This window comes from Schistocerca nitens, chromosome 6, assembly GCF_023898315.1.
Source record: "Schistocerca nitens isolate TAMUIC-IGC-003100 chromosome 6, iqSchNite1.1, whole genome shotgun sequence".
Taxonomy (NCBI): domain Eukaryota; kingdom Metazoa; phylum Arthropoda; class Insecta; order Orthoptera; family Acrididae; genus Schistocerca; species Schistocerca nitens.
Window position 1 is genome coordinate 333,631,016 of NC_064619.1, and position 22,571 is coordinate 333,653,586.

Sequence of the window (22,571 nt, forward strand, 5' to 3'; positions counted from 1 at the left end):
TGAGATGAAATGTTCTTTAAATTTAGCTAATGGGTAGGCAACATTCTGAGGATCTAAGTAAACTTGTCAAAATTAAATCAAAACAGAAAAAAGCAATAAGAGTGCAGTCACCTGTTATTTGTGAAAACAACGCGATATAGTAGTGTAGGCACCAACACGTTACGAAATGCATAGTGCTTTATGTACAAAATGGGCAGGGAGAAATGAATACCACAGACAAAATTGACTGTGATGTAAACGCAATGTAGTGAATCTTAGTTTTCAAAAATGGTTCAAATGGCTCTGAGCACTAAGGGACTTAACATCTGTGGTCATCAGTTCCCTAGAACTTAGAACTACTTAAACATAACTAACCTAAGGACATCACACACATCCATGCCCGAGGCAGGATTCGAACCTGCGACCGTAGCAGTCCCGCGGTTCCGGACTGCGCGCCTAGAACCGCTAGACCACCGCGGCCGGCGAATCTTAGTTTTAAATGGTAAATAGACAAGAAAAGCATGTAAAAGAAAGAACTTACTTCAATAGTCTAATAACAGAACCTATTTTGGTTCTCGAGAAAAACAAAATTGTAATTAATGTATTACATAAAAAAATCTAAGCTATTCCAATATCATTCCCAATAAAGTAATATGACGTAATTACAACACCTTTGTTATAAGTTACGTACTGAAAGCATATAGCGAGTTATTCGTTTTCTGATAATATACTATGAAAGACTTTTACTCAGTGGGCGTTACATGTTCGTGCTATAACGTCAGCGAAGCAGGAGGCCTACTCGTCGCGCTGTTCGCGCTCTTGTGCGGCATGGAACTTGTCCAAGCACACTTAGAGAACAAGACACGTTTGATTCTCATAGACAGGTTTAGAGCTATTTAAAAAAAGAGCAATAAAGCCCACATAGAAATTCAAGACGGAAAAAAATGGAAACCTCGCCCGAACAGGCCATGAAGGCCCAACGGTACCGACCGGCCGCCATGTCATCCACAGGCGTCACGGGATGCGGATATGGAGGGGGGCATGTGGTCAGCACACCGCTCTCCTCGCTCTCCTGGCCGTATGTCAGACTACAAGACCAGAGCCTCTACTTCTCAATCAAGTAGCTCCTCAGTTTGCCTCACAAGGGCTGAGTGCACCCCACTTGCCAACAGCGCTTGGCAGTCCGGATGGTCATCCATCCAAGTGTTAGCCCAGCCCGAAAGCGCTTAACTTCGGTGATCTGACGGGAACCGGTGTTACCACTGCGGCAAGGCCGTTGGCAATGGAAAAAGTGCTGGAGTGAATAGGAGTAAAGCCTAAAGAACGTAACAAAGGTAAGAAAACGTCAGCGGAATGAATGAGGAAGATTCAAGAGCATCTCAGACCACGACATATGGTCTGTAGCGATCGAGACTGAAGTCGTTGCTAGTAGCAGAGAGGCGAGCACGATGGGAAGAGACATGGGAAGCGAGCAGTCCACCCACAGCCGGACGAGAAGTAAAGGGAAAACCGCCGATACGAGCCAGCGCGCCATTATGGTGCTCCGTGACAACAGCAGACTGAAGCAGCCGGCGAAAGTGCCTGAAAATGCTACGTGTTCAGAGCGCCCAGAATACTGTAGTATACTACTGGAACTTGAGACTGGTCATTGCTGGAGAATTTTCACAGCGAATGCTTACAGACAGTGGCGGCTCGTGCAAAATTACACCACTGTGGCCGGCCGCGGTGGCCGAGCGGTTCTAGGCGTTTCAGTCCGGAACCGCGCGACTGCTACGGTCGCAGGTTCGAATCCTGCCTCGGGCATGGATGTGTGTGATGTCCTTTGTTTAGTTAGGTTTGAGTAGTTCTAAGTTCTAGGGGACTGATGACCTCAGATGTTAAGTCCCATAGTGCTCAGAGCTATTTGAACCATTTGAACACCAATGTGCTACAATGGGGTGGCCTATAGCCTTTTGCCTTACGAGCGCAGTAATCGTAACTAAATTGAATATATTCATTTTACGTATATAAATTGAACTGTTTAAAAGTTTTTAAATTTTATATCTAATAGTTTAACAGTGCGAAGAATAAAATAAAACGAAAAAAAGATGGCAGCAGCAGGAACTGAATCTGAGTCGACGAATTGCCAAACGGAGCGCGTACGTCACAGCACGTAACGAGTGCCAGCAGCCGTCTCCGGCGGGGAGTGAGTAACTATTCCAGGCGAATTTAATCATTCTTGACTGCGTGTTTAAAAGCATGCAAGTTCTCGGTAGCACACGACAAAATTAAGGCCCTTAGTGGACACATTTTCAATTAAATATTAACTTCTCGAGGAGCCTGCATGGAGCCGTGAGTTCGCGAAGTATGGCGGACAACCCGACTAGTGTGACGTCACAAGTTCGTTGTAGGGCCCGTACATCTCGTTGGCCCCGAGAGCATGCGCAGACGAAAACAGACAGCTGTGCCCCTTCTCTGAGTTGATCGGAGCTCAACTGACCATCATTTCAGTAGTCGACGTCAGTTTCTAGTTACTGCGGAGAGACTATTACAAAGCCTGTTTTTTGTCAATTTTATTTTTTTAGCAGTACACTTTCGAAGAGAAATGGCATAATTTGTTAAGAGTGGAAGATCATTGAGATAATACACCTGAAACCTTTAGTTGTCACCTGAAGATGTCCTAAGAAGCCGGAAACCGGTTCGTGAAAAAAATAAATATTATTTTGTACTATATTAGGACCTGTTTCCTATTTAATGTTAAAAATTAGCATTGATCTTCCTGAAAGCACAAATAATGGCCTAACATTCCCCATGCCAAATACAACAGCAAAATGTATCCTGGACAGAAACCTAATTTTTCACGATTTGAACGGCCACATAATGTACACTTACGTAAATGCAGCTCAAATGTGCAAAGCCACCAACAACCATATCATAATCCAAAACGAATTCGGATGTATGTGCCCATTTCGCCATCACAAGAAAACAAAAATCGGCACATCCACTCATCAAGGCAGCACGAAGGAAGAGTGCTCTTATGTGTGGGTCATCTGGCCTCACAAAACGAATTTTGCCGCCCAGCGTTCCTATTGGCTGACTCCACTCAGAAATCGCACGACCCGCCAAGACATGCCTTGCAGTTTCCTTTCAGAGATGTGCTGCTCTAGCACGCAGTCAGCTATTTGAGATGGACCAGTGAGTATCGTAGCGCGCACATATACGCAGTATGAAAGATGTTCCCAGCCAAAGCAGACACCTTTCAAGCTTGACATCTTAAAAAAACGAGATTTCTCTCTCCAGGGCCTGCGTATCACCTTCTATTTCCGTGAAGGCTGTAGGACGACCTCATATTTTGCGAGCTCTTAAAACCATTGTACATTGTCTTCGACATTTATACCTTTTAGCGAATCAACCTCTGGAGTCGAACACAGACGTCCTCATTAGCCATTTCCTGCTGGCACTAACAACCCTCCTCTTCAGAGCTCTGCTTCCTGCTAAGACTATTCAAAAGTTTTTCCTCGAGAAGCGTAGAAAACACCTACTATCACGGAAAGTCAGACACCCTGGAGTTCAGCGATCAGCACTAGCCAAAAGGTGAGGCTAGGAAACGGTATGTTACAGAACCTCAAAACGACAGGCTCAGTCACAACTTCATAGATTTAACATTGTCTAAACGGATGAACATAATATGTAACCTGTTTATGTCTTACAACGTCCTTCTATTACACAGTGTTTCGCTTTTAAATTCCATTCATTCCGTTATCTTTGTAAACATAAAAACGTCACCAATTATCACATTTCTGTCAGCATCTAAATGTTTTGCCGCAAGAAATCTTCAGTAGTATTTCAAATGCAGCGCACTCACAGTTGCTTTTTCCCAATGAATGACTCCGGCTGTCACTTAAGCACGGCCCTGTACTAATAACGCAGCACCAGACAACAGACAGACGTTCGTCAGCCGTCCTTTGGGTGGATGCGCCACAGCGAGCAAGAAGCAGTTGGGATGCTGCAGAGGCGCGGAGGAAAATGCGAGCGACACAACTTCACACTCAGCACAGGCGGCACACTATTTGCTTACTTCGCAACTAAAGTTGGCGCGGCCCGGTATCGGCAGCGGACGGAAAACTCTCCGCATCTGGACGTATGTGTGGGTGGGTGTGGGGGCGGGTGTGGGCGAGGGGAGCAAGGGGTGGAGGCGCAGGCAGATGGCGCGGGCCGCCCCCGTCAGCCCGCGGCCGGGGCGCGCCGGCTTTTGCAGTCCGCGGCGAGGAGGGGGCCCCGCTGCGCTGCGCCGTACTCACCGGAGGGAAAATCGTGGTGGCGAACTGCGCACAGGACAGTCTCTCCCTCTGGCTTCCTCACGGGCAACTTTTTATTTTTCGAAGCTCTTTCAAATGTTAGCCGAAAGTTAGTTAATACACTACTGGCCATTAAAATTGCTACACCAAGAATGAATGCAGATGAAAAAGGGGTATTCATTGGACAAATATACTAGAACTGACACGTGATTACATTTTCACACAGTTTGGGTGCATAGATCCTGAGAAATCAGTACCCAGAACAACCACCTCTGGCCGTAATAACGGCCTTGGTACGCCTGGGCATTGCCCATGCAGCTTCAACACGATATCACAGTTCATCAAGAGTAGTGACTGGCGTATTGTGACGAGCCAGTTGCTCGGCCACCATTGACCAGACGTTTTCAATTGGTGAGAGATCTGGAGAATGTGCTGGGCAGGGCAGCAGTCGAACATTTTCTGTATCCAGAATGGCCCGTACAGGACCTGCAACATGCGGTCGTGCATTATCCTGCTGAAATGTAGGGTTTCGCAGGGATCGAATGATGGAAGAGCCACGGGTCGTAACACATCTGAAATGTAACGTCCACTGTTCAAAGTACCGTCAATGCGAACAAGAGGTGACAGAGACGTGTAACCAATGGCACCCCATACCATCATGCCGGGTGATAAGCCAGTATGGCGATGACGAGTACACGCTTCCAATGTGCGTTCACAGCGATGTCGCCAAACACGGATGCGACCATCATAATGCTGTAAACAGAACCTGGATTCATCCGAAAAAATGGCGTTTTGCCATTCGTGCACCCAGGTTCGCCGTTGAGTACACCATCGCAGGCGCTCCTGTCTGTGATGCAGCGTGAAGGGTAACCGCAGCAATGGTCTCCGAGCTGATAGTCCATGCGGCTGCAAACGTCGTCGAACTGTTCGTGCAAATGGTTGTTGTCTTGCAAACGTCCCCATCTGTTGACTCAGGGAGTTCCCGGGTTCGATTCCCGGCGGAGTCAGGGATTTTCTCTGCCTCGTGATGACTGGGTGTTGTGTGATGTCCTTAGGTTATATAGGTTTAAGTAGTTCTAAGTTCTAGGGGACTGATGACCATAGATGTTAAGTCCCATAGTGCTCAGAGCCATTTGAACCATTTGACTCAGGGATTGAGACGTGGCTGCACGATCCGTTACAGCCATGCGGATAAGATGCCTGTCATCTGGACTACTGGCGATACGAGGCCGTTGGGATCCAGCACGGCGTTCCGTATTACCCTCCTGAACCCACCGATTCCATATTCTGCTATCAGTCATTGGATCTCGACCAACGCGAGCAGCAATGTCGCGATACGATAAACCCCAATCGCGATAGGCTACAATCCGACCTTTATCAAAGTCGCAAACGTGATGGTACGCATTTCTCCTCCTTACACGAGGCATCACAACAATGTTTCACCAGGCAACGCCGGTCAACTGCTGTTTGTGTATGAGAAATCGGTTGGAAACTTTCCTCATGTTAGCACGTTGTAGGTGTCGCCAGCGGCGCCAAGCTTGTGTGAATGCTCTGAAAAGCTAATCATTTTCATATCAGAGCATCTTCTTCGTGTTGGTTCAATTTCGCGTCTGTAGCACGTCGTCTTCGTGGTGTAGCGATTTAATGGCCAGTAGCGTATGTCTCATGGAGACCCTGTCACTATAGAACGCTTAACTTTGTTGACTGAGCCACAACTTCACCTCTGCTTCCACCGCTTCATCACTGTCAAAGTGAAGTCCTCAAAGTTATAGAAAAAAACGAAAATCGAATAGGGCCAACTCTGGTCGGTATGGAGGATGATCAATGACGTGAACCCAAGACGTCGGGATTATTGCAGATGCCGCAGCGCTCGTGTGTGCTCTAGCACTGTAATGCTGAAGGAGACGGTGCTCCGTGTGTGGACGAACACTTCCAATTCGAAACTCGATTGCAGCACGCTGTTTCTCATGCTTCGACACAGTTACATTACCCACCGCCGTGTTACACGCTAAAAATCGGGGCTTTCTAGCGGGAGAGTGTTGTGAATATTTAGATACGAAGAATGAAGATATGGAATTTTAATAACGTTGTTTTATTTAAAAAACTGAAGAGTTTTAACACAAAACTTCGGAGGCATTACTTCTCAGCACGCTCTCGTGCAATGTCATGAGCAAAAACTGAAATGGATCAACTCATACAAGTATGCGGGAATAGTAATATGTAGGGATATGAAATGGAATGAACACATTGGCACAGCCATGTGTAATTGGTCTACGTAGGAGAATGCTCACAAAACATTCGTGCGGCCCATCCTAAAATATTTCGCAGTGATTTAGGAACTTATCAGAGAGGGCTAACAGGGGATTATGAATGTAACAAAGAAGGGCAGCACGAAGCGTGATAGGTTTGTTTGACTCGCAAGCGAGTGCCAATAAAATGAATAAAAACTCTTGAAGACTGATTCCATCCATCCCTTGAGCGCGTACGTGTAAAGTTTCAGGAACCAGTATTAAGAGAAAAATATGGGAATATACATCAGTTCCAACGTTTTGCACTTCTAGGGATCAACCGGTCGCGGTGGCCGAGCGGTTCTAGGCGCTTTATTCCGGAACCGCGCGACTGCTACCGACGTGCCGGCCGGGGTGGCCAAGCGGTTAAAGGCGCTACAGTCTGGAACCGCTTGACCGTTACGGTCGCAGGTTCGAATCCTGCCTCGGGCATGGATGTGTGTGTTGTCCTTAGGTTAGTTATGTTTAACTAGTTCTAAGTTCTAGGGGACTGATGACCTTAGAAGTTAAGTCCCATAGTGCTCAGAGCCATTTGAACCATTTGCTACCGTCGTAGGTTCGAATCCTGCCTCGCGCATGGATGTGTGTGATGTCCCTTCGCTGGTAAATTGCAAGCTATACACCTCAAGCCGTCATACGGTATCGGACGCTGTGTATTTCGCTTGCAGTATCATTTCCTCCAAGTCCTGATTCAACCCCGAATGGTGTATGAGAAGAACGACTGTCGGTAGGTGTCTGTATGAACGTGAAAGCGTTTCTCTTACCGTCGTGGTCACTGCGCGATACGTATGTACAAGGAAGTGATGCGTTGCCTCAGTCGTCTTGGAACGTACGCTCTGGAATTTTAACAGCATACCACAGTGGTGCAATTTGTGTTTCGTAGCCTCCTCTGGAGTTGGTTGAGGATCTTCACGACGCTCTCGCGTCGGATGAGTGTTGTCCTGTTGCTTCTAATACATGTAAATGATGTTCCACTTTCAAATTATGTGACGAATTAGTTAATAGCCAGACATCAATGAACATTGTATACCTCTGTAGCTTCTATTATTCCTGAAAATTTCAAATTATTTATTTTAGTGAAGAGGAGTTTAAGATTTAGTGGAAGAGTTTCAGAAATATATATACATATTTATGGGGATGTAATAACTTTCGGTTGCATTAAGAACGTCATTAATTAATATAATCAAATGAAACTATATAGCTCCAGAGACCTTTTCAAGTTTCAGAGGTCTGTGATGCATATATGTAGACTGAAGTGACGGATGAAAATTTTACCAAGGTTGGGATTCGAACACAGGTCTCCTGCTCACTACTCAGATTTGCAAACCGCTATGCCACTCAGGCACAGTAGCTTCGCTTCACTCTGCTTTTATGCGTCACAGATGTTTGAATTTGAAAGGTCTTTGGAACCTAATAGTTTCATTTGATTAAAGTACCTACTCTTGCGTTTCAGGAAGGATTCCCTGTCGTCGTTCGCTGCTGACATGCTGTTCCAATACAGTTGGAGAGCCTCTGCAATGCGGTTCAAGTTCAGCGGGAATACCAAATGGGGATTTGGATTGAGGGTGGGGGGGGGGGATGGGGGGCATGCTAGGGCAGTATGTGCAGTTGTGCAAAGCCACTGTGCCAGGGGGGCGTAGTGGTTAGCACATCTGCTTAGTGAGCAGGAAACCTGGGTTCGAATCCTGGCCTTCGTACAGATTTTCATTCGCGACTTCAGTCTGCATATGTACATAACAATAATGTTATTTCATAATGGGTAGTATTATGAAATTATAAGAGAGGGACCCACTGGTTCTGATGAATATAACTAGCAACATACGTGCATAAGTGAGTTTTACTTTGAATGAAAATTATTTATACTGTAATTAACCTGATCTGTTATGCAGAACAGCTGGGGCCCTAGAGAGAGTAGGAAAGCTGGAGGCTACATCTGCACATGTTCTATTGCATCCTGGCAGTCCTTTCTAGTTAGGATTTCTGTTTGGAATTATCAACAATGCACAACTTGCTAGCCTCTTCTAACGACTCAGCAGATCTAGTCGAGGCGCTTTCGTTCAAGGGAGGAGGTGGGGAGTATGTAATTGTCCAACTGCATCCGCAGCACATAAGCTCTTTTTTTAATCCGTTTGTTGTTAACCAGTAACCATAAACTGATCCATTAAAACTGTTTGCTGAGTAATGGAATTAAGGCCCCAACTGGAGTGCAATCATGTTATTAATTGTTCTTGAAAATCTTTCGCGTGTGGGTCAACGAGCAGCCAAACAGTATTTCAGTCGAAGGGACTGAGTTCTGGATGGAGAAGGCCTGAGTAATGATGGCAACATATTAATGCTCTAGACATCACGAGTTATACAGAAGTGTCGTGAAGCTAAAAGAAGATTCACTAAAAAATTGTTAATGCCAGTCATACCCTTGTGTTCTTTCTCGACCAATGGTCCCCAACCTTACTGAGACAATTATCCCTGAGAGCATCAGATAACAGCTAGTACCACCCGCTCCCTGCTCCCACCACTAACTAAGCTTCAGACTGAAAAGGAATTTTCTTTGCGCACTTTAGTTTTTAAAATGACGAAAGGTTAACGATATTTAGTTTTTGTAGGTATTTATTAAACCACAAACTAATGAGTCGGCGACAAAATTGGTACATCTTTTTTCTAACAACCTTTTCTTACAGAAATATGAAGCAGTTCTCATTTGCGAGTGCTACCTACAACTCCTTCTCAGGAAAGAAAGCCAGCTATCAGAATAATGGTAGACAATTCTTACAAAATATGTCCCCCACTGCACACCTCATTTCCCGAGTGACAGTTGCTTCACACACACACCCTGTGCCACAGTTTAACATCAATAAAAGTAAAATATGTGCATCCTACTTCAACCTACCGTTTGTAAATCACTTGATTGCTGAACTCCTTACTTCTGAACTCGCAGAGACTGGTAGATCTCAGTCTGCCATTACTTTGTATCTGACCACTGCCAGAAACAATAATAACAGAATTTAGACTCTACAGCATTGTGGTAGCCAGTACGCAGTTAGTGTTCTGCTATCGGTTAGGAAGTGTACCATTGCAAAGCGAATAATGAAGCGAGCTCTGGTCTTTTGTGGGAACTGCCTATGCCTCGGGGAAGGTATTTCATAAGATATTTAAGCATATGTGATGTACAAGGGTTGCCCAGAAAGTGGTGCACCGTATTTTTTTTTTCTCAGCCGAAAAGAATGCTACGCATGCGAAACCTTAACGCATTTATTATTTGAAGTCTCCAGAGTGAGCGCGTCTAGTTTCCGTCACTGCCGACAGATAGCAAAGCTGCAGGACAGTTTCAAAATGGCGTATGTAGGTAATGTGCGTTACAAACAACATGCCGTCATTGAATTCCTCATTGTAGAGAAAGAATATTCACAAACACTTGGGCAAAAGCTATGGAGAATCTGCTGTCGGCAGATGTACAGTTAGTCGCTGGGCACGAAGGGTGAGGTCATCAAAAGGCGGTGCGGCGGAGCTCCACGATTTCCAGCGGTCGGTGAGACCATCCACGGCTGTCACACCTGACATGTTTTGAGCGAGCTGATGCCATTCGCGAGGACAGACGCATTACGACTCGGCGGTTGGCGCCACATCTCTCACTCAGTAAAGGTAGTGTGGATGCAATTATCCGCACTCTTGAATATTCAAAAGTGTGTGCAAGATGGGTCTCGCAATGTCACCTACAGCCCTGACGTAGCCACCTTGGACTTTGACTTGTTTGGGCCATTAAGGGATGCCATTTGTGGATGACATTTTGGGGACGATGAGGAGGTGATTCACACAGCGAAGCACTGGCTCCGCCACTAGGACAAGGATTGGTAGCGACAGGATATACGCGCCCTCGTTTCGCGTTGGAGGAAGGCCATAGAACGGGATGGAGGTTACGTGGTAAAATAGGGTGCGTAGGCCGGCCGGTGTGGCCGAGCGGTTCTAGGCGCTTCAGTCTGGAACCGCGCGATGCTTCGCTCGCAGGTTCGAATCCTGCCTCGGGTATGGATGTGTGTGATGTCCTTAGGTTAGTTAGGTTTAAGTAGTTCTAAGTTCTAGGGGACTGATGACCTCAGGTGTTAAGTCCCATAGTGCTCAGAGCCATTTCAACCATTTGGGGTGTGTAGATAAGACACCATTCCTTCGTGTGCGTTTTTCTCATTTTCTTCAATAAAGAATTGTCGAAGAAAAAAACGCTGTGCATTACTTTCTGGACAACCCTCGTATATCTCTCAATTTTCCTGTTATGTATGCATGCACTGAGTACAAAGTATATGTGTAGTGGTGTACTATGTGGGGAAGACGTTCAAACATTCGTTTCACAGGCTGTAACCCCACAAGATAATGTAATGTATTAATGGTGGCATTTGAAAAATATAGTTATTGGTAACTCATGTAATCTTTATTAGTTTTACAAACTGGGATAATACTAATGATCTTTTAAAAATATTTAGTTTCTTGAACAATACTTAATTGAACCATTTTATTTTAACCTCTCAGAAAAGTACATCTTACCCTCTAATTAAGGATCACGTTTCTCAACTAATATTCATTACTTGTTGTGCCAGGCCAAGGCCACATTTACTGAACCAAATGTGTTTAATTTGCATTATGAGAAGTCAGATATCATGAGGCGCAATAACTGTATATGTGTTTTCTTCGTTTACGGTAATTCTTTGTTTTTGTTTGGTGTAATGTGAATATTTGAGTGTGTGTGTGGTGATTAACTTATTAAGTGACAGTGCAGTCTAGCTTGCCTATTCACTATTGAATTTTAAAATTTTGTTCGTGGCTGGAACAGCAACCATAGAATGAAATCTTTGTGGAGAAATAACAAGGAGCCAGTCAGTTGCAAAATGGAAGGATTTTGTGAACCGGTTGACCATAGTTTCAACGTTTATAAAAACGTCTTCTTCAGAAGGAAATTAGTGACAACTGGGTCACATATTGTCTATTTCTAAACTAACTACCCTACGCATATAACCCAGTTCTCACTAATATTTTTCTGAAGTAGACGTTTTTATAAATGTCGAAACCATGGTCAAGGGGTTTAAATAAACCTTCCTTTTAGCATCTGATTGATTTTTTTTTTTCAGGAACGTTTGGTTAACAATAGGTAGTGGACAGAATTGTTTAGTTTTTGAATTAACATTTCACATTATTAAACGTCCAAGGCGTCGGAACTTCTCGTATTGTAGGAAGCAGGTGACAATACGAAGTCACATACGAAATCGGGGCACCCGTAGCACTTTCAGTATTGGGTTCGTTGGTATAATCTGACAGTTTTATGTTAGGTTCCTTTCTATGGTCAATTCACGCGAGCCAGATTAGCTGGACTAATTGTTTATTGAGTGTTCAAGAACTGAAGGTCAGAACTAATGAATTTAAACCCAATCTTCCAGGTCGTAAATAACGAGAACCTCCATAAAATGTCGTCAGAAATCAGTTAAAAGCCAGATATCAATGAGCATGGTATAGCACAGGGTTCTGTGTTCGGTCCCCTTTTGCTTCTGATACACATAAATGCTAACTTCTCTTACAATTAGTTAACAGCCACATATAGTGAGCATTGTACAACACAGCGTTCTATTTATGGCCCTTTGTTATTTCTGACATACGCAAAGGATATTCCACTTTTAAACATTGGTGGAAATTAGTTAATAGCTAAACATCAACGAGCAATGCGTACTTCAAATTTCTGTTTGCGGTCCTCTATCGCTTCTGGTATACATTAATCGTATTAGACTTTCAGATATTGGTGGAAATTAGTTAATGGCAAAACATCAGTGAGCATGATGTATCAGAAGCTTTTATTTTCGGTCCTCTGTTGCTTCTGATATACGATAGCAAGACATCAATGAACATGGTGTATCGAAAGGTTGCATTTTTGATACTCGTTTGCTTCTAATACGCGAATATTGTAATCTTGCAGGTGATATAAGAACAGGACTGAAAATGATATCAGTCCACTTAATGAAATGGCTCCTAACGAAATATCAGAAAATATTGACAGACGTTTCAAGACAAATGAACTATCATTCGGTCTTGATAAGATTCAGGGCATACAATTCGGTACTTCTCATAGAGCTCCAAACGCTTTAAAAGTGGTTTACTCGAAAAATGAGAAATAAGAAGCATATAGAGTTAAGTTTTTGGAATTACAGTTACATTTAATTGGAAAAGCCATGTCCTAAAGTAACGAGTGAAGTATATTTTTGGATTAATGCTATTGCTTACTAAAAAACGAAAAATTAAGTTTATTCTACACATTTCCATGCACTAAAATAAGATATGGAATCATTTTTTGTAACAGCGGAACTTACAAAGATAGCAATTTCAAAATACAGAAGTGTGTTCTAAGATTTGTATGAGGTGTTACATCTTACTGACACCTCATCAGAAAACTCGGTATTTTAGCTATTGTTTCTTTCTTCGCTTACATATTTCCCTTTTTTTCAAAAAATAGGGCATAGCATGAATACGATATTAGTACCAAATATAACCTCTACAGAGACGTTCAAGACTTTAGGTTAACCAACAGAGATGGATACACTTCTATTCAACCAACTAGCACATCATCTTACACATATTTTTGGTAATGTGAAACTGGGCTGAATTAGACTGAATTAATCCTTGTGGTGCAACTCGTTCAGCTCGGCTGAAAAGTATAATCACAATGGTCTTTTGCTTATAAGCAGTTCAGAACAAATTTACACGAATGTATCACCATTTTAACTATTGCTCTGATAGAGTAGTGGTCCGACTGTGGCAGGACGCAAACAACAAAAATGGTAGCCTCCGCTAACTGAAAAGCGTGTCCTCTAATTTGAATTCTTTAGGCAAAAGGATCTACAGCTGTTCATATTATTCGGGAGTTGTGCCTATTGTACAGACCCACAGTAAGGAGTGAGAGACAGGAATAGATGATAGTGTCGAGACTAAAAGTAGACTAGAAAGGTGTCAGGCGAAGAGCAGAGTGGCAGGTCCATTGTTCACAACGATGAAATCATGTAACTAGTCGTTAAAAAAAAAAGGGATCTGATCGACGAATGAAGTTTGGTGCTGAGGCTGATGATATTACACAATGTTGAACACATCACTGTTTACACGACTGTCACAGAAATACTGGTATGAAACTTCCTGGCAGATTAAAACTGTGTGCCCGACCGAGACTCGAACTCGGAAGGTCCCGAGTTCGAGTCTCGGTCGGGCACACAGTTTTAATCTGCCAGGAAGTTTCATATCAGCGCACACTCCGCTGCAGAGTGAAAATTTCATTCCGGAAATACTCGTATATTCCAAATTATGTGCAAGGAAGGTACCGAAAATACTTACCGACCAACACACGTTTGCGCGTACCAGGAATAAGATTCAGCATTTTCGCTGGGAACTGTTGGACATCCTACAGTCCAAGTCTCTCACCTTGCTAGTATTTCTTCGCCTTTCACCTGAAAGAAAGCCTTGGTGGACAACGGTTTGAACATGAGAAGGAGCTCAAGATTGCCGGTATCGGTTGGTTCAATAGCCCAATGGAGAACAATAGCGTGTCACGGCTTACATACGAGATGATTTGACCAAGGAAGCTGTCATAATCGGCTTGATTTTTGCTTGGGTCAGTTTCGTTATCTACCTGTAAGGTCTCGATCATGTTGATTCTTTGTTGTGTCTTAGGTCTCGCGTCTGGTCTGTTTTGTCGTTGTTTTACAAACTGAAGTTTCCCGTTGCCGTCTATCTGACTGTGGTGTGCGTACTGTAAGACCTTCGGTACACACACCATCAGATTATGTGACTTGTCGCTCTAACGAAGTAGTCGAGTGTCAGCAATATCTCTCGTGGTTTTGGAAATGTTGTCTAGTTTGGCCAGGGGTTTCTTTCTAGCTTGCCTTTTAGCTTTATGTAGACTGTTTTATTGGTCGGTATGTTTAATTTATTCTTTTTACACCAGTTGTTTATCTGTTTTCACGTGCTGTTTGATTTTCTTTCCAGGTTTACTCTTGCGTCGAGCATTACTATCACCAGTAAGATGCCTGTATAAACAATTACTCCACCGCTCTGTTCAGTTTCCTCTACCAATTGTGGTAACGGTTCAACGACCGTATCCCAAAGAAATGATCCACAGATAGAGCCCAGCAGATATCACTTAGTAACTTTCTTCGCAACCTTGCGATGTCTTGCACACGACTCTGCTACTCTGCTGTTACAATAGTACAGGAGACTATTACATACCGTCGAAGATACCTGCAATTCTTTAAGACGTGGAAACATCGCAGGCCACCACAGATTGTCAAATGCACTTACGATGTCAACTAGGATCGCCACAAAGTATTTACGTACTGAAATGATGAAAAGAGCACGGTTGACTGCATCATTGTTATTTCTAAAGTCAAACTGATGATCACTAAGGCACCTGAGGTCCCAGCGTGGCTGTTGGTTATGGCACAGGAGGCGCTCCTGGACTTTAGCTGAAAACTGAACTCCACCGAAACGGGCCTTGAAGGCCCAACGGTACCGAAAGGCCGCCATGTCCTCCTAAGTCCACATGCGTCACTGGATGCGGATATGGATAGTCATGTGGTCGGTACACCGCCCTCCCGGCCATATGTCAGTTTACGAGACTGGAGCCGCTACTTTTCAATCAAGTATCTCCTCAGTTTGCCTCACGAGGGTGAGTGTATCCCGCTTGCCAATAGCGCTCGGCAGACGGGATAGTCACCCATCCAAGTGCTAGCCCAGCCTGACAGCACTTAACTTCGGTGATCTGACGGGAAGCGGTGTTACCACTGTGGCAGTGGACCTTAGCTAGTACATTTAATAGACACACTCGTCTATGTGGTTTTGCCTACTTGTTAATTATGATTGTGTTCGCAGTTTTCCGTTTGCTGGCAACTTCGCTATTCGTATGACATCATTTAACACATCTCTAAGAAATGGGGTAATCTGTGGGGAAATTTCTAGTACAACTTCCGCATGGGTGACATGAGGACCTGGGGCTTTCTTCCCTTTTGGCTTTGATATCGTCTGAGCGACCCTCTCTCGCTAGAAAACGGGAAGCGTCGGTGTCTGACCTGTATTCCTATTCCATTTCTCTTCTCAGTTGTGCTTGTATGTGGTTACCTGTTTGCAGGTCATCATCCAGGAAGAATTTGTACAGCAGTATTGATTCGTGCAATTTCGCCCTTGAGCCATGACGAAACTAAAGGGAGCATCACACTCTCTGTTAAACGTCTGTAATCTAAATGGTACTGCCAGAATGTAGTCTTTTAGTTGTATTTGTATGTAGTTGTCCCAGTGTCGTCGTCTTGTCTCCGGGAATAGCGTTCTGTATCTGAATTTAGTGTTCTTAGTTGTGTCTTGCTTCTCTGTCCCATGTTATTTTGGTCTTTTGGTACTGCTTTCGCATCTTCTTCGATAGTTTTCGTAGATTTGTTAGCTCAGGGCTCCATGGGAGTTTCGCCCGAAGTTGGTATCGCGTTTTTCCGTACTTTATGAAGTAGCTCTGTTAGATGGTGAATTTTAAAGTCAGTGCTTTCTTATATCGCTTGTAACTGGATGTCCTCTCTCTGCCTCCGTAGTTATGGCCATTCATCGATGTTCAAGATAAGTCTGATCTTCTTGTCGTCACTTGTGTGTCTCGTAATTGGAATCTCTCTAAATATGGCATTATGCTCAGTCGGTATTAAGTCTTTCCAATACTCGACAAGGATAGAAGCTGAAGTAATGAAGTAAAAGCCCGAGACTTGAAAATGGGTCTCCTGATTACTAGGCAGATGTGCTAACCACTACACCGCCATGCACGGAGTGTCCTAGTCCGACACCATCCCTAATGCGAGTACAAACTTCAATTCAAGCTTTCAGCCCATTTTTCTCTTCTTAAATCATCAATACCACCGACCTGTACCTCAAGAGTTAGTGATCTATTGATCTGATGAAGTTACATTCTTCTGCAGACATATGAGTCTCAACTTTTATCTTTGTTAAGGATGGAAGCTGACGTAATGAATTAAAATAAGTACCAAGGCATTGGATTAGGTCAGTGTATGCAGCTGCCTCGATGCCACGGTTGCGTACTGAGTAGCATATTTGATTTGTACACAGGAGACCAAGGTTCAAGCCATGGTTTTGACACAAATTTCAATTCGTTACTTCAGTTTCTATCCTTATCGAAGATAAATCTGAGACTCATGTGCCTTCAGGAATATGTAATTCCATCAGACCTTTCAGTACTGCCCCTCTGGCTATTGATCACTGTAATATTTACACTGCTTGAATGACCAGCCCTTCCGTGATACGTGGGTGGCTGACCCTCTTTGTTCAGTATGTGCACTTTTGATTCGTTTGAGACGACATTCATTATTTGTCTCCTTTCGTCTGTTGTTGCCAACGGCCTTGCCGCAGTGGTAACACCGGTTCCCGTCAGATCACCGAAGTTAAGCGCTGTCGGGCTGGACTAGCACTTGGATGGGTGACCATTCGGTCTGCCGAGCGCTGTTGGCAAGTGGGGTGCACTCAGCTCTGGTGAGGCAAACTGAGGAGCTACTTAATTGAGAAGTAGTGGCTCCGGTCTCGGAAACTGACACACGGCCGGGAGAACGGTGCCCCTCCATATCCGCATCCAGTGACGCCTGTGGGCTGAGGATGACACGGCGGCCGGTCGGTACCGTTGGGCCTTCATGGAATGTTTGGGAGGAATTTAGTTTAGTTTCGTCTGTTGTTGTCATGTGACAAAGCGTGGAGCATTCGTTCACGTTTGTTGTCGAACCCGCTATGTCCTGATTAGTTGAGCGTAAGCATCTACTTCACGGCTGTATTGGGAGTAGAGTGGTGCTACCACCCACGCCTTGGTCCTTACAACAATTTCTCTTTTCACAACAGGGCTAGTGGTCAGTTATGCAGTTGTTGTCACAGTTATTTCTGTATTCACTAACGCCATAGCTACCATGGCTTCGTAGCCTCCAGAGGTCAGACCTTTGGGGAGAAACATATTAGGTTCCCGTTCTCTGCGTAATGCTCTTGGAAACACATCAGGCCCATACCAAGCTCTTCCACCTCTGCCTAGTTTGCTGCTTAGAATGATGTTCGCCATTGCATTAAGTTATAAGCCTGATAACGACAGTAAACTAGAACAACTCTAATGCAATATGGTGGACGTTCTGCCTGCCTCATAGAATGCAATGCTAATCATTTACATACCCACCGAATGTGTGTACGTGTATGAAGATACATTCACATCTGATTCTATCTCTGCGTGCTGCATTGTTTTCTTTCTTTTTTTTCTTTTTTTTTTTTTACGCAACGTAATACTTCATAATGTTTCGTCGTTTCATTGCACTCTACTGAAATAAAATGTGTACTGTTACTTCTCTCTGTATCCTAGAGACCCCGCTCAGAGCAATCCAAGGAATACGACTAACGTAATTTTTCTTGGTTCCTCACTATCTTTCCACTCTCACACGTAACGTATTGGTGTTTTATTGTATTAAATTGCAGTATGTCTTGTAAGGTGTCAGGCAATTCCAACACCTTCCATGAAAACCCTGACATGATAAGCAAATCCAGTAGTATGTCACATAGCTCCGAATAAATCGTGACATTTAATTAACCAAAGTAATAAGAGTAACGAGTGAGCAAATGGAATACCACAGACTAACACAAGAATGCCTAAATGCATATCATACCTTCCCACCGTGAGACAGACGCAGTTCCGAGGGGAGAAACGAGAACAGAAGCCGAGGGCACAACCGTGTCAAGCTGGAAGGCCCTACGATAAGGGACGGACGGACACCCACGTCGCCAGCTAACTGCTAGGACCACACCACCCGCAAGTTTTTAGCGTGAGACTTTTTCGCGTCTCTGTTACGTTAGGAGCACCCACCAGCCCATGTTAAAAGCTAGAGCCCTCCAGAAGAACAGTATAGATCTTACGATAACGCTAAAAGGACCACACCAGCAGCAAGTTTTAGCGTGAGACTTTTTCGCGTCTCTGTTTACCATGGCCTTCACAACTGGTTGACTTTGAAAGGGTTAGTTCTGTTCTTCTTCTTCTTGCATCAACGAATCCTCCACTGAATCATACATGAGTCTTTTTAGGAATTTCCCTTGTGAATTCGAACTTTCTGTAGGATAAGCTTCGACTGCTACTTCTCTCTCTTTTATTTCCTCTTCTCTATTTCTTCCTTCAATTACGCTTTCTTCAGCATCCTCTACCTTTTCCTCATTCTCGTCTATCTTCTCCTTCTTCGTCGCTACTTCCACATAATCGCATCTAAATTCTCTAATTATCGCTTCATAACTTCCTTCATTATATACGTTGGGTTGTGTGCCCACTCGTAACTTATTTTCAACTTCTGTCGACTGCGCAATATCCTCATCGAATTCGCTTTCCCTGGTTTCCATCTCAAATAGCTCTGCAATACTCATTACTTCGTCCTTTCCTCCTACATTCGTTGTGCATGCCTCTGGTAATTCATCTTCCTCGTCAGTATTCTCCCAATTAATTTCGTCCCAACACGATATTGTTATTTTCTTGTCTTCGTTTTCATCTGGTCCCTGCGGATTTGTTTCTTCCTTCTTCTCTTCTCGTGATAAGGTATTTACTTCTCTGTTCAAGGTGCTGCAATTGTCCTGGGTCGGTGCGTCATTCTCTTTTGCATGGGCGCTTAGCTGTCAATTCGAACGTTTATCGGGGTTTGGTGGTCTTACCTCCACCTCTTCTATGTGTATTCTCTTTTCTTGTTCAGCTTGTTGATAGTGGTTTCTTTGTTGATAATTTGTCGGTCTATTGGTTCTCCAGTACTCGTTCCGGTTGTCGTTATTCCCTCTGTAATAGTTGTTGCCGTTCCTGGGTGAATTATAGTTATTGCCATATTCTCTTCTAAATCCATAACCGGTTCTTTGTTGAAATCTATTGTCGTTTCTTGGTGCTAAGTTATCGTATGGTTCGTAATTATTGTTTCTTCGTACTGTGTCTTGTGGATTTCACTGTTTTTTGCTTTCGTTTTCACGTGCGCTTCGTCTTTTCCTTGCGTCACCTTTCGGAAATATGAACTCTAGTTCCCTTAGAATACCTTTAAATGCTTCGACGTCATTGCCTCCGCGACCTACTAATGTTTGCTGGTATTTCAATGGTAGCTTCATCGTGCATAATTTAATCAACTCTCCGTCACTGTACGGTACATCTAAGCATTGATTTTTCTTTGCCATTAACTCGAAAAATTTCACGGGACTCTTCTCTCCTGAATTTTCAAAATATCGGTTCTGTAATAATTCGTACTTCACTCTGTTCTGTGCTTCGCTGCACCAATATCGTGAGAGAAACTTCTCTCTGAAATCTTCGTACGTTCGGCATGTCGCTGCAACATTCTGCATGGTTTCTGCGACTGTTCCTGACATGTGTGCACATATAAAGTCTAATTTGTGTGCTAGCGTCCAGTGTTCTGGTAATCCTACTCGGAATTGATCAATAAAAGTTCGTGGATGTAATGAGTTTCCTTCTCGAAAGTGTTGAAATTTTCTGACTGTGAGGAAATGATCGTTGTCGTACTTCGTCATAGTTCCATATGAAATTCGCGATTCTTCGCCACTTTTGTTTCTGATCATTTCTCCCGTCGTTCTTTCCGGTTGCGGTAGATCCATTGGATATTGTCCACTGTAACTTTTCTCCTACCCTTGCGTAGTATCGTTGGAGTGGTACGCAATAATTTTCTTCCATCGGTTGTGAACGTGTAGCTGAATGCATTGCACTGTACTCTTCGCGACTTGGCTTTCCATTGTCACGTACTGGTTCGGAATCTTGTCTGGCTAACCTTGCCGCTTCATTGCACGATCCAAACTGTCTTGAAACATACATTTGTGGTTCCGCATGTGTTTGTGATGACGTTTGTTCATCAAGAATTTCGAAACGTGTTTGTTGCTGTGCAGGCTGTCTGATTTCACGTATGTTACTTTCCGCCTGTGATTGGAATCGCAAATGCGTAATATCTTCGTTAACTGCTTGTTTTTCCGGTGCTGTTACAGATACGGATGTTGTTGCAGACTCTATGCTTGTTCGGTCCTGTTCACTACGCTCTTCAATGGTTTGCAACAACTCTGTTCGCAATTTCTGAAATTGTAGCTTCGTTTGCGCTTCTATTTTGACTATGCGGTTATCATATCTTTTCAGCGCTGCTTTTGAGATACTTTTGTGTAACACATTGTTTTCAACAATTTTACGCGCTGTACCTGCTGCTTGTCTAGTAATTTCGTTTATCTGTTTCTCTAGTTTCTTGACTTCTCCCTGGGTGTTGTTACGTAATGTTTTGATCTCGTCCTGAATGTCATTACGCAATGTTTGTGCGTCCGCTTGTACCTTGTCAATGTCTGTTCTCAATTGATTGTGACCTGTTATTAAGTTTCCTATCACTTCTCGAGATTCTTTTGCCTCGTCTTCAATATGACTTAGGTGTAACTGAATTTTTTTGTTTTGTTCTTTAATCTCACGCATTTTTCTCGTGGTTTCTGCAATTTGTTTCGTCGTTTCTGCATTTTGTTTCGTAATTTCTGCATTCTGAATTTTAATTTGTTTCGCAATTTCTTTATTGTGTCTTGTCATGGTTTCCGTCATTAATTGTAATAATTCTGCCAGATTGGTGGGTCCTATTGCGTTTTCTTCCGACGTCCTATGCTCTGTGTTTTCGCCCAAGTGTTGGTTCGCAACCGATTGCATTGAACTGTGCTGTGACACGTTTCTGCTCGCATTCCTTGTACTCTGTGGTGAGGGAGCTCTGATTACTTGTACTATGGGTTCTACGTATTCAAGACGCAAGTTAGAATCCTCATCGACTGTCTCTCTACTTTCCTGCTCCTCTGTCGTATGCTGACTTATGTTTTCTATGCCTTGACGTACATTATCCTCGTTATGGTGCGTTATCTGTCCTATTTCTCGTGATACTGCATCGTCTGTTGTACTGTTCTCTATTCTCTGTTCATTTTCATGCTGGGTCTCTACCTCAATTCGGTCAAGGTCTCGATCTGCCATTGCTAATCTTTCCGAATCCCTTATTTTCTGTTTTAAAAGCAATTCACGCGCCCTACTTCGCGTCAACATGCGCTCATACGATCTCACGCGTTTCATAAACTTTTTGTTCACACGACTTGACAAACCATTCACTTACTTGTTGGGTCAGAACCAACTTGTCAACGATGTATCCGCCACCTGTGCGCTTGCATTGGAGAGAAAACTTAATTCTAACAATATTTAAAATTCATAACTTAATTATGCTGTTGTCTCTGCTAGAATGTCTATCTATTGAATACTTTATTACTATCTATCGCTGCAGCTACTGTTTTCGACTATTTATAACGTTCAAAAAAAATTTTTTTATTACGAAAAATTTTCAACAGGATATTTTTCTGACCTAGTTAGGCATGTGGTCGACTTTCAATCATGGTATTTTACCATCTTGGAAGGGTCGCCATTTTCTAACATTCTGCGTGGTGTCTGTTTGTTCTATATCGTGACTCCCTACCACTTTTGCGCAACGACACTCTGAGCGTGCTTTTTAGGGAATTGACTAGTTTGAACCTGGAACCTGTTGCTGGTAAGGAGACGCCAGACCACACATGACATGTAGAGTTCAGAAGAGTTCAGTGAGACTAGCGATGATGACAACGATTCAATCATTGCCTAACTTCAGTGCAAAAATTAAGTTCGAAGGGTGGTGATATGTGTCAGGCAAATCCAACACCTTCCATGAAAACCCTGACATGATAAGCAAATCCAGTAGTATGTTACATAGCTCCGAATAAATCGTGACATTTAATTAACCAAAGTAATAAGAGTAACGAGTGAGCAAATGGAATACCACAGACTAACACAAGAATGCCTAAATGCATATCATACCTTCCCACCGTGAGACAGACGCAGTTCCGAGGGGAGAAACGAGAACAGAAGCCGAGGGCACAACCGTGTCAAGCTGGAAGGCCCTACGATAAGGGACGGACGGACACCCACGTCGCCAGCTAACTGCTAGGA

At 43.6% G+C, this 22,571-nt stretch overlaps 2 pseudogenes; one reads left to right on the forward strand and one right to left on the reverse strand.

The window, feature by feature from the left end:
- Positions 1-1,142: 1,142 nt before the first annotated feature.
- On the reverse strand, positions 1,143-1,260 carry LOC126263936 (5S ribosomal RNA; annotated as a pseudogene).
- Positions 1,261-16,938: 15,678 nt separating this feature from the next.
- LOC126263770 (5S ribosomal RNA) lies at positions 16,939-17,056 on the forward strand (annotated as a pseudogene).
- Positions 17,057-22,571: the final 5,515 nt, after the last annotated feature.